An 8,567-nucleotide genomic window follows, 5' to 3' on the forward strand; every position below is an offset into this window, starting at 1 on the left:
TTGTACGAATCCATGGATCAGTACAAGTGAGGAATCTAACTACTTTGTGAAGCATAAGTGAATATACTAGGCATATTATGAGATGCAGTATGAAGTGGATCCAACATGTGTGAACAAAAACCACTTGTGGTAGAAAGTGACGAATCTATAGGATCAAAGGGGCCGTAAAAAGGAAGTTTTATTTACCACACGAAGAACTGCTAGACGGAGTGGAAGAGGAGGCCGTGCAGTCCGATCGTATATGCCCTAACTTGGCGACGGAGGACACCTACGCGACGGCGGAGAAGACGATGTCCGCGGTCGGCGTGAAGACGGCGCCGGAGAGGTTGCGGCAGCTAAGCGCTTCGTCGCCAACGTCGTCGAGGGCTAGTGGTGGCGCTAGGGTTCGTGTGAGAGTGAAAGAAGAGATAATGACTGTGGTGTGGCACGTATTTATAGGGACAGGGGCGGCTTAGTATTATTACACAGGTGCCCCTGGCGATTCACATATGAGGAACACGTGGCCATCATGCAGCATATCGGAGGTTGTTCCACGTCCCACGCACGCCTGGATGGTCGGGTGGTCGTTCCCACTTCTCTGGGTTTCAGGTGAAGGAATTAGCATTGAGAGCGGACTTAATGTTTGTCTCTGTATCTTTTGCTGACAAGGACGCAGAGAAGACATTTGACAGGTTCAAAAGAATGCATATGCTTTGGAGAGATAGAGTTTGAGATAGAAAGCATAGAGAGGTTAGGGTCCGATCACATTCACTTAGTTCAAAAGATTCAACAAGAAGACATAGCTATAAGTGAATGCTGTAGAGGACAGAACACTAGTGTATATATATAATTAACATAGTGAAGATAATCATGAAGACATGTTGAGATTGAAGCGAAACCAAATGTGAAGACATAGCAAATGTAATGCCATGATTGAAACACTTTAAACAGAACATTTGGTGGTGGCGTTACCCACCATATAGGAAGTATTAGACCCAGACACGGCGCACAATTATCATGGCGCTCCGAAGTCAAATTCCTCATTAATGTATTCACACTTAGAATGCATGTCTTCATTGATTGAAGATATACTTTACTTCATGTGTTGCACATCTAAGTCATCAATATGCATAAGTGTTAGGATGTGTGCGTGATCACAGGACATTTGAGGATTCCAAGATATTTAGCTCACACCGTAACTTGCAAAATCTCTTCTCATCCAAGGGCTTGGTGAAGATATCTGCCAGTTGTTCTTCAGTGTTGACGTGTATGATATCAATATCTTCCTTCACAACACGATCTCTGAGAAAGTGATGACGAATCTCAATGTGCTTTGTCTTCGAGTGCTGAACTGGGTTGTTGGCAATCTTGATGGCGCTTTCATTGTCGCAGTAGAGTGGCACTTGCTTCAGATGAATGCCATAGTCTTTGAGTGTTTGCTTCATCCACAGAAGCTGAGCGCCGCAAGATCTAGTAGCAATGTATTCAGATTTAGCAGTGGAGAGAGATACACAGTTCTGCTTCTTTGAAGACCAACATACAAGTGATCGTCCCAGAAAATGACATGTGCCTGATGTAGACTTGCGATCAACCTTGTCACCAGCATAATCAGCATCCGAGAATCCAACTAGATCAAACTCTGAGCCCTTTGGATACCATAATCCTAGAGTTGGGGTGTAAGCAAAATATCGAAGAATTCGCTTCACAGCTAAGTGATCCGATTCCTTTGGTGCCGCTTGGAATCGAGCACACATGCAAACACTAAGCATAATATCTGGCCTAGATGCACATAGATAAAGTAAAGAACCAATCATGGAGCGGTATACCTTTTGATCGAACTCTTTACCATTGTCGTCGGGACCCAGATGATGTTTGGCTGGCATTGGCGTCGTGAGCCTTTGCAGTCTTGCATACCAAACTTCTTCAGGCAATCTTTGAGATAATTCTCTTGAGATATGAAGATGCCATTGTGTTGTTGTCGTATTTGAAGACCGAGGAAGAACTTCAGCTCTCCCATCATGGACATCTAATATTGCTCTTGCATCATATATCCAAACTCTTCACTGCATTTCTGATTGGTGCAGCCGAAGATAATGTCATCCACATATATTTGGCACACAAACAGTTCCCCATCATATGTCTTCGTGAAGAGAGTGGGGTCGAGGGAACCCGGTGTGAAGCCTTTTCTCTTCAGGAAGTATTTGAGTGTGTCATACCAAGCCCGAGGGGCTTGTTTGAGGCCATACAGTGCCTTGTTGAGTTTGTATACCATGTCAGGATGCTTTGGATCTTCAAAGCGAGGCGGTTGTGCAACATACACTTCTTCTTCAATCTTGCCATTGAGAAAAGCGCTCTTCACATCCATTTGATATAGAAGTATGTTATGATGATTTGGATAGGCCAGCAGTATGCGTATGGCTTCAAGTCGAGCCACAGGAGCAAATGTTTCATCGAAGTCAATCCCTTCAACTTGAGTATATCCTTGAGCAACGAGACGAGCTTTGTTTCTGACAACTTGACCATGCTCATCTTGCTTGTTGCGGTATATCCATTTGGTGCCTATAATATTGTGCTTCCGAGGATCAGGACGCTTAACCAGTTCCCATACATTATTTAGCTCAAACTGTTGAAGCTCTTCTTGCATAGCTTGAATCCATTCAGGTTCCATGAAGGCTTCTTCAACTTTCTTGGGTTCTGTTATTGAGACGAATGCGAAGTGCCCACAAAAATTTGCTAGCTGTGTTGCCCTTGAATGAATGAGCGGACCGGGTGCATTGATGCTATCAATTATTCTCTCAATCTGCACTTCATTGGCAACACGAGGATGTACAGGGCAAAGATTTTGCTCTTGCTGATCATTGTCATTGTTAGAAGGATTATCTTCAGGCTGAGCATTGTCTTCAGGTTGATCGGGTGCGGTGATGATAAGTTCCTCTTCAGGTTGAGCTTCAGAGGGTATGATTTCTCCAGTTCACATAAGTTTGATTGATTCACTAGATGGAACTTCATCTAGCAAATTTGGCAGGTGCTCTCTTTGTGAACCATTAGTCTCATCGAACCGCACATCCACTGTTTCAACCACTTTATAATGAAAGAGATTGAAGACTCTGTAGGAGTGCGAATCCTTTCCATATCCAAGCATAAAACCATCATGTGCTTTTGGTGCAAATTTTGAAGTGTGATGTGGATCCTTGATCCAGCACCTGGCGCCAAATACTCTGAAGTAACTGACATTTGGCTTCTTGCCAGTAAGGAGCTCATAAGATGTCTTGTTCAGAAGCTTGTGAAGATAAACACGGTTGATTGTATGGTATGCAGTATCAATGGCTTCAGGCCAAAATTTTCTTGGAGTCTTGTATTCATCTAGCATCGTTTGGGCCATCTCAATGAGTGTTCTGTTCTTGCGTTCGACGACACCATTCTGCTGTGGCGTGTACGGAGCTGAGAATTCATGTGTGATGCCCAAAGTATCAAGATATGTATCAAGGCCAGTGTTCTTGAATTCAGTGCCATTGTCACTTCTGATGTGCTTTATCTTGGCGCCATAGTTGTTCATTACTCGATTGGCGAAGCATCTGAAGACATCCTGCACTTCTGTCTTGTAGAGGATTATGTGCACCTAAGTATATCTAGAATAATCATCAACAATGACAAAGCCATAGAGATAAGCAGTAGTAGTAAGAGCTGAGTAATGAGTGGGACCGAAGAGATCCATGTGGAGCAGTTCGAAGGGTCAAGTTGTTGTCATGATTGTCTTCGAGGGATGCTTGGCCCTTGTCATCTTTCCTACTTCACAGGCACCGCACAAGTGATCTTTCTTGAACTTGACGCCCTCGATGCCTATGACATGCTTCTTGTTTGCAAGGGTGTGGAGGTTCCTCATGCCAGCATGCCCTAGCCTCCGATGCCAGAGCCAGCATTCTGAAGCTTTTGCTAGAAGACATACGGCAATTTGTGGTCCTGCTGAGAAATCTACCACGTACAAATCATCTTTCCGATACCCTTCAAACACTAGAGACTTGTCAAATTCCATTAGAACAAGGCAACGATATTTTCCAAACATCACCATCATGTTTAAATCACAAAGCATTGAGACAGACATTAAGTTGAAACCAAGGGATTCAACAAGCATGACTTTATCCATGTGTTGATCCTTTGAGATTGCAACTCTACCTAGACCCAATACCTTACTTTTACCAGTGTCAGCAAATGTGATGTGACTCTTGTCGGATGGACGTAAGGTTGAGTCCATAAGAAGGCTTCTCTTGCCAGTCATGTGATTGGTACACCCACTATCAATAATCCATTCTGAAGCAGCTGGTGTGGGACCCTACAGTGCAGTTAGGGGGATAGGCTTCACGAAGAGAATTGTGAAGCAAAAACATTTGACGAACCAGTGGGTTATAAAAGCTTAGATCAAGATTTGGACTGATAGGGTGAGTAGTAAGTGATTCGGGAACGAAGTACATAATAAGACCATTTGGGCATTTGATCTTGCGCCCTACAAGATGTTTAAGGTCCCCAGCAATAGCGTCAGACGATTTTGGCTTTCTGCTGGAGACCCGTCCCTGCAAAAGAGAGTTAAGCTTTCTTAGCCACACACATCTTCAAGGGTGGCTTAGAAGCGATAAGTCTAAGTGCAGCATCTGAGAACTTTGGCTTTGGAGCCCTAGCAAAAAGTCTTGCAGGTGAACAATAGTACTCATAAGAATAAGCAGAATGGTTCTTGGTCTTATGAACATGGCGGTTTGATGAACCGCGCTCATATTCATAGGCCTGAGTATGGCTTCCCTGCAAAACATTTGCTTTAGTGCGACTCAGGTGAGTCCTCTGTCTGTATGAAGCCTTTGGACCGTATGAAGACTGTGGTCTAGGGTTTGTCTTCTTCACCTGTGGTGTCATGATGACATTCACAAGAAGATTCTCCAAACACCTTTTTGGCACCCAGATCTTCTTCATAGGAGGTCCATTCCTGCAGTTAGTACCAATATACCTGGCAAACACTTCACCATTCTGATTCTTAAACAGTTTGTAGTTTGCATCAAAGGATTCATCAATAACAATGGGGTTAGCACAAGTGAAGCCAGATAGAGTGGATGGATCTGCTGAAGGTTCCTTTGCAGCAACCCATGTGGTTTTGGGGTACTGCTCAGGTTTCTAGTAAGAGCCATCAGCATTCATTTTCCTTTCGAACCCAACACCCTCTTTCCTAGGGTTTCGGTTCAGGATCTGCCTTTTGAGGACATCACATAGTGTCTGATGCCCTTTGAGACTTTTGTACATCCCTGTTTCAAGCAATGTCTTCAACCTAGCATTCTCATCAGCAATAGCAGTGTTATCCTCAACAGAGGGGTTAGTTCCCACATCAACAGTTGAGGATATTGCAACAGTAACAACAGTAGAACATTCAGCAACAGAAGTAGCATTATCACGCTCAATGCATTTAAGACATGGTGGTTCAAATCCTTCCTGAGCTGAACGGATCTGTTCGGCGTGAAGCAACTCGTTTTCTTTTTGAAGATCTTCATGAGCCACTCTCAATTTCTCAAGATCTTGCTTCCTTTGAAGATAATCATAGGAAAGCCTTTCATGAGCTGTTGAGAGCGTTTCATGACGACTTTCAAGTTCCTCATACTTAACGTGAAGATTTTTTATGTCTTCAATTAAGGACTGAGATCGAGTCATTTCAGCGTCTAACAGATCATCGCTTTTGTCTAACAATTTTTGAATGTGTTCCATGGTTTTCTGTTGTTCGCGTATTTCTTCTTCTTCTTGTCGTCGGAGTCATACTCCTTGCTCTTCTTCTTCTTCTTCTTGTTCTCATTGTCCCACTGCGGACACTCAGAGTTGTAGTGGCCAGGTTTCTTGCACTTGTGGCATGATCTTTTCTTGTTGTCATGAGCAGATGCTTCATCATTCCTTGAGCTTGATCGTGAAGACTTTCTGAAGCCTTTCTTCTTGGTGAATTTTTGGAACTTCTTCACAAGTATAGCAAGCTCCTTTCCAATGTCTTCAGGATCATCAGAACTGCTGTCAGATTCTTCTTCAGATGTGGAGACAGCTTTTGCCTTCAAGGCACGAGTTCGCCCATAGTTGGGACCGTAGATGTCTCTTTTCTCAGAAAGCTGAAACTCGTGTGTGTTGAGCCTCTCAAGTATGTCAGACGGATCGAGTGTCTTGAAGTCCGGACATTCTTGAATCATCAGGGCTAGGGTGTCAAACGAGCTGTCAAGTGATCCCAGGAGTGTCTTGACGACTTCATGCGTGGTGATCTCAGTGGCGCCGAGAGCTTGAAGCTCATTTGTGATGTCAGTGAGTCGATCAAACGTGAGCTGGACATTCTCATTGTCATTTCTCTTGAAGCGGTTGAAGAGGTTGCGAAGGACACTGATTCTCTGATCTCTCTGGGTTGAGACGCCTTCGTTGACCTTGGAGAGCCAGTCCCAGACTAGCTTAGATGTTTCCAAAGCACTCACACGGCCATACTGTCCTTTGGTCAGATGACCACAGATGATATTCTTGGCAGTAGAGTCCAGTTGAACAAACTTCTTGACGTCAGCAACAGTGACACCTTCTCCAGCCTTGGGAACGCTGTTCTTGACGACATACCATAGGTCGACGTCAATGGCTTCAAGATGCATCGCATCTTATTCTTCCAGTAGGGATATTCAGTTCCATCGAAGACGGGGCATGCAGCGGAGACTTTAATTATCCCTGCAGTCGACATAGCTAAAACTCCAGGTGGTTAAACCGAATCACACAGAACAAGGGAGTACCTTGCTCTGATACCAATTGAAAGTGCGTTATATCGACTAGAGGGGGGTGAATAGGCGATTTTTATGAAAGTCTTCAAAACGTGGAAGTTTCGAAGACAAACGATAGAAATAAACCTATTACCATGCAGCGGAAGGTAGACTACACTAGGCAAACCATAGTCAAGTATTCAATGAAGTGAAATCACAATGACTAATAGCAGCTAGGTAGTAAGGATCAGGTAGGAAGATATTAAGAAGCCAATCAGAACAAGCAGTCACTCAGTGAAGACAAAAGATAGTGCAATCATACGATGACTTCACAAGGACCAACAGTAAGTAAAGGGAAGGGAAGGATGAAACCAGTGACTCGTTGAAGACAATGATTTGTTGGACCAGTTCCAGTTGTTGTGACAACTGTACGTCTAGTTAGGGTGGCTAGGTATTTAAACCTGAGGACACACAGTCCCGGACACCCAGTCCTGAACACGCAGCTCAGGACACCCAGTCCTCACCGTATTCCCCTTGAGCTAAGGTCACACAGACCTCGCCCAATCACTCTGGTAAGTCTTCAAGGTAGACTCCCAAACCTTCACAGACTTCGTTCACCGGCGATCCACAATGACTCTTGGATGCTTAGAATGTGATGCCTAACCGGCTGGAGGATTCACAGTCCTCAAGTGTAGTAAGTCTTTAGATCACACAAACAGGAAGATTTAAGTGATGCCTAACACTCTTTGGCTCTAGGTGGTTAGGGCTTTATCCTCGCAAGGAATTCTCTCTCAAAGGCTTCGAGGTGGGTTGCTCTCACACGACAAAAGCCGTACTTTAACTCTGAGCAGCCAACCGTTTATGGTTGTAGGGGGTGGGCTATTTATAGCCACTAGGCAACCCGACCTGATTTGTCCGAAATGACCCTGGGTCACTAAGGAACTGACACGTGTTCCAACGGTCAGATTTCAAACACACACGGCAACTTTACTTGGGCTACAAGCAAAGCTGATTTGTCCGACTCTGGACAAGATTCGCTCTCATAGTCTTCACTCGAAGACATAGGTTTTGGTTAAGCATCACTTCAGTCATTCTGACTGGTTCTCTTGGACCCCACTTAACAGTACGGTGGTTCCTATGACTCAATAAAGAAGAAAAAGAACTACGAAAGATCTGAGTCTTCGAGCTCCATAGGCTTCATGCGATGTCTTCTCTTGTCATAGTCTTCAATGTGAATATCTTCATATACCACCTTTGACATCAATGTCTTCATACATTTTAGGGGTCATCTCTGGTTGGAAAACCGAATCAATGAGGGACTTCAACCTGTGTTATCCTGCAATTCTCACAAACACATTAGTCCCTCAACTAGGTTTGTCGTCAATACTCCAAAACCAACTAGGGGTGGCACTAGATGCACTTACGAAGGAATTCCTCATGAAGAAAGGCTTCAAACCAGGTTCACTTGACCCAACTCTTTTCACTAAATCTTATGATGGTGAATTGTTTGTGTGCCAAATTTATATTGATGATATCATTTTCGGCTGTACTGACCAACGTTACAATGATGAATTTTCCTATATGATGAGTGGAGAATATCAAATGTCTATGATCAAAGAATTGAAATTCTTCTTAGGTATTCAGATTCGTCAACAGCGCAATGGCATATTCATATCTCAGGAGAAATACCTCAAGGATGTACTGAGGAAATTCGGCATGCAAGATTGCAAAGGAGTCAAAATCCCTATGCCCACAAATGGCCATATATGCACTGATGAAAATGGTATTGACTTCGATCAAAAGGTATAGCGCTCCATGATTGGTCCTTTATTGTACTTATGTGTA

The sequence above is a fragment of the Triticum dicoccoides genome, chromosome 7A (genome assembly GCF_002162155.2).
Source record: "Triticum dicoccoides isolate Atlit2015 ecotype Zavitan chromosome 7A, WEW_v2.0, whole genome shotgun sequence".
NCBI lineage: Eukaryota > Viridiplantae > Streptophyta > Magnoliopsida > Poales > Poaceae > Triticum > Triticum dicoccoides.